The sequence below is a fragment of the Microtus ochrogaster genome, unplaced genomic scaffold (genome assembly GCF_000317375.1).
Source record: "Microtus ochrogaster isolate Prairie Vole_2 unplaced genomic scaffold, MicOch1.0 UNK41, whole genome shotgun sequence".
NCBI classification, from domain to species: Eukaryota; Metazoa; Chordata; class Mammalia; order Rodentia; family Cricetidae; genus Microtus; species Microtus ochrogaster.
The window spans coordinates 1,275,466-1,279,739 of record NW_004949139.1 but is presented as its reverse complement, the minus strand read 5'-3'; the positions used below and the strand labels follow the sequence as shown (position 1 = coordinate 1,279,739).

At 51.9% G+C, this 4,274-nt stretch overlaps 1 protein-coding gene across 5 annotated transcripts in view; it reads right to left on the bottom strand.

Annotated features, from left to right (window-relative positions):
- Pde2a (phosphodiesterase 2A) overlaps positions 1–4,274 on the bottom strand; it is a 90,430-nt gene that overhangs the window by 60,904 nt on the left and 25,252 nt on the right. Inside the window, exon 1 of one of the 5 annotated variants that reach the window (XM_026790082.1) lies at positions 51–242. The exons of the other annotated variants lie outside the window; for them this stretch is intronic. The gene's annotated coding sequence lies outside the window, so the exon portion shown is untranslated. Of the gene's footprint in view, positions 1–50; positions 243–4,274 lie in introns of those variants that run through there. 5 annotated transcript variants of the gene reach the window in all.

Sequence of the window (4,274 nt, the reverse complement as noted above, 5' to 3'; positions counted from 1 at the left end):
CGCCCCAGGCCTCCAGACCCCGCCTACGTCCCTGCCACCAGGGACAGCACCTCCACGTCTTCCGAAGATTGGACCCCACCAGATCCCGGCCGACTCGCCCCTGCCAGGCCGTCACCCTCCCAAGACTGCTCCAGCGGGCCGACTATGGGGATCCCCTCTCCTCGGTCGCCTCTTCAGCCTTTGCTGCCCTCCGCTTGTCCCATCGCCACTACTCCTATTTGGCAGAGCACCTCCCAGAGTCCCATGCACTGCCGCATCACATTCTCCCCATCACTTGGACTTCAGCAGCCCAGCCAGAGCCCAAAGGCCGAGTCCAGCGCAGTGGAGGGAGAGGGCCGCGGTCGCAGTCCAGGAACCCTGAGGTCCCCTCTCTCCTTCCAGTGCAGAAGGCAGAGGTAGAGGGAGAAATTTAGAGGTCGCTCCAAAAGAGGGCGAGCCCTGAAGCGGTAGGAGATCTGTGAAGGAGACACGTGCTCCCTGACACACACAGGCGCAGCATTCCCAAGTATGGGGTGAGGGCACTAGGTCTCTAAGGCCACCAGGTAGGTCTGCATCGCCGTTCCGGGAGATTGAAGAGGTTGCAAGCCCCAGAGCCGCGTAGTCCACAATTCCGCGGTGGGACCCCAGCAAGCTGGGAGCGCATTTCTCCGCAGAGCGGCCTCTGTGCTCAGGCACTTGCGGCAGCCGTGACGCTCCTGCGCCCCCTGGTGTCTCATAGCGGCGGTGCACCACGACCCCATGCTCCGTTGGCTGGAGGGATGAGGGGACGTTAGTGGCATGCAACCTGCTGAAACTCCTTGCCTGAACCAACCTGTTTTCTAGTCTCTACTTGCCATTAGAGGGACTGAGGCATGGGATGTGTCTAGATTGAAGGGTGAATTTGCGTCTTACTTGATTTTGCCAGCATAGCTTTAGCCAGATCCCCTTCCCATCTTGCTGGATCTCAGTTGTCCCACAGGATAGTCAGAAAACTCAAAGTTGTAACAATGGTGAGGCAGACAGACAGCAGACTCCTGACAGACCTCACTTTGACCTCCCCGGGCCCTCCTTTCTCTACTGTTGCCCCTCTTTCTGTACTTCCCTCTGCCCTTGGGAGGTGACTCAGTGAGCCCCTAACCTCCCCACCTCACCGATGTGATTCATCTGGGTCCTCTCCCCCTAGGGAGCAATTTCCTCAAGGTTGAGTCACTGAGCCCAGTGCTGGACATGGTCCCGGCACCTGGAACAGGCTTGGAAATGTCCTCGCTTTCCCAGTAGCTCAAAGGCTGAGCATCTGTACACAGTTTTCCCTCCTTGCTGAGGCATGGCTCTGAGTCTGCCTACTCCTGTGCCCAAAACCCTTAGTGGTCCCTACCAGCACCATAAAGCCTAAATCTCTCATATGGCATTACAGACCTTTCAGCCTTGGCTTGTCAACCTGCTCCGGCACCTCCTGTCCCTTGTTTTTTAACGACCCTGTTGGTCTGTCCTGTGCCACCCTATCCCTGGATTCAGAAGCCACCCAGAGGCTATCTGCTGTAGGAGTTCTCTGAATGTTCTTCTCAGTAGTCTAGGGGGCCTTCCTGAGAGTCACATCTGGGGAGCTGAGGACGTGATCTAGGCCAAGTCAATGTGTTTTATTGCATCTTCAAAACAGGGCAGTTTCTCCTACATATTGACACTGTAGGCTAAGATATATAAAGGTTCTGCCTGCTCTCCCAAAGACCCTCCCTTCCTTTTCTGGTCTCAGTTCCCCGTGTGTAAAAATGTCAATATCGTGACTATTCCCAGGCCCAGTATACAAACTGCTTGGTAATCCTGGTCACATGCCACTGGCTTGTCCCAGGGTGGGACACATGCCCAGGAGGTGCCAGCCTGGTTAAAGGCCAGTGCTACTAATTCTTCAGGGGACCTCAGCTCAGCTCTGCAGTCAAGAGCCAACCCCAGTCCAACACAGCCACCACCTTTAGGTGGGACTTCCACAGCACTTGCCTCCTACTGAGTCTGTCCTGCTGTGGGGACTTAGAGTCTCCCTCAATTCTTTGTGCGGTAGTTGTTCCGATTCAGGCGTTCTTCAGGGGGACTGGGTCATAAACTTGTGCATGGCCGTGGCCAGAGTGTCTCTCTGAGCCTCCGTCTCGATCCCAGGCTTCCATCTCTGCAGTCACTGATCCAATACTTGACTCTCCCTGCAATTCTAATGTACTTCCAGGTCTGAACGCCCAGGATTGGAATCTGGCTGATCCCTGGGCCACAAAGGCAAGAGTCAGGAAGACTAGTCTCTAAGATCTGAGTCACACATCTAGGCCTGGGTGGCTTCAACACCTCTCTCTTTCCAGCATGAAGAACACCTGATGTGTGTGCATGCATGTGTGCACAGGTGAGTGCTTGCGTACAGAGGCCAGAGGCCAGCCTCCAGGGCATCCACAGACTGCTGTTCACCTCTCACTTGGTCTGGAAGCCCCAGGAATCCTCCAACTCCGGCTCCCCAGTGCTGACAAGACCAGCACAACCATCATTTTGACAACCGTTCTAGGGATCAGTCTGAGGTCCTAGTGCTGGCCAGGCTAACATTTCACTGATTGCTCCATGTCCTCAGTCCTACAGCCGGGCTCTACAGATAAGGAAAACTAAGGCTCAGAGAAGCTGAGTAAATTGCTCATGGGAACACAGCTAGTAAAGGGTGGAGCAAGACTTCAACCCCTGGCCGCCTACCATCTGTACCTTAAATTCATGCAGGTAAGAAAACCAGACTTGGCGTACCCCTTTATCCCCAACAATGCAGTGACTGAGAATCCCATTCTCCCAGTGCCTCCACCCTCTGCTCATCTCTGACACCAGGAGTCCCATCCCCAGGTGTCTCCGCAGTCTGCTTTTCTTTTTTATCTCAGTTCATTGACTTTGTTCTTTTTTTTATTTTTTTTAAAAAAAACTATCTTTTTTTCATTTTACATGCCAATCCCAGTTCCCACTCCCTTCCCTCCTCCAGTTCCCTCTATTACGCCCCCCACCCTCTCCTCAGAGAGGGTAAGGCACATTGCTTTGGGGAAGGTCCAAGGTCCTCCCTACTGTATCTAGGCTGAGCAAGTCAAGTATTCACCCAAAGAGAATAGTACAAGCAGTAGAGATAAGTCCTGGTGCCACTGCCAGTGGCCCCTCAGTCTGCCCCAGCCATACAGCTGTCACCCACATTCAGAGGGACTAGTTTGGACCTATGCTGGTTCTTTTCCTGTCCAGCTGAAGTTGATGAGCTCCCATTAGCTCAGGTAAACTGTTTCAGGGGGTGTCCCCATCATGGTCCTGACCTCTTTGCTCATATTCTCACTCCTCCCACTCTTCGACTGGACTTTGGGAGCTCAGTCCAGTGCTCTGATGCAGGTCTCTGCTTCTTGTTTCCATCAGTTGCTGAATGAATGTTCTATGGTGATACTTAGGATATTCATCAATCTGACTACAGGGCAAGGCCAGTTCAGGCACCCTCTCCTCTATTGCTTAGGGTCTTAGCTGCGGTCATCCTTGTGGATTCCTGGGATTTTCTCTAGTGCCAGGTTTCTTACTAGCTCCATAATGGCTCCCTCCATCAAGATATCTCTTTGCTTGCTCTCATCTCTGTCCTTCCTCCATCTGAACTATCCTGTTCCCTCCAGTTCTCCTCCCCCCTCCCCCTCTCCACTCTTCTTCCCCTTCTGCCTTCCTTTCTCCTCCCACCCCCACGCTCCCAATTTTATCAGGCTATCTTTCCTATTACTCCTTTCCAGGTAGATCTGTGTATGTTTTTCTTAGGGTTCACCTTACTATTTAGCTTTTCTAGGATCATGAACTATAGGCTCAACATCCTTTGCTTTACAGTTAGTACCCACTTCTGAGTGAATACATACCATATTCATCTTCTGGGTCTGGGTTACCTCAGGATGAATTTTTTTTTAGGTACATCCATTTTCATGCAAATTTCAAGATGTCATTGTTTTGTTGTTGTTTGTTTGTTTGTTTTTGCCTCTGAGTAGTACTCTAATGTATAAATTGCCACATTTTTTTTAATCCATTCTTTGATTGAAGGGTCTTTAGACTGTTTCCAGGTTCTGGCTATTACATATAAAGCTGCTATGCACATAGTTGAGCAAATGTTAGGCCCCACTTGGCCATACTCGGTGCTCCTCCAAACCCCTGTCATAGAGAGTATATTTAAGGAAAAGGTGACTCAGCTTATAGCTTGTCACCCTGGGCCCCCCTGACCTCAGCCTCTTACAGGACTGCACTGCCTTGTATCCTCGGTGCTGACAGTGCCTGGACCTGTG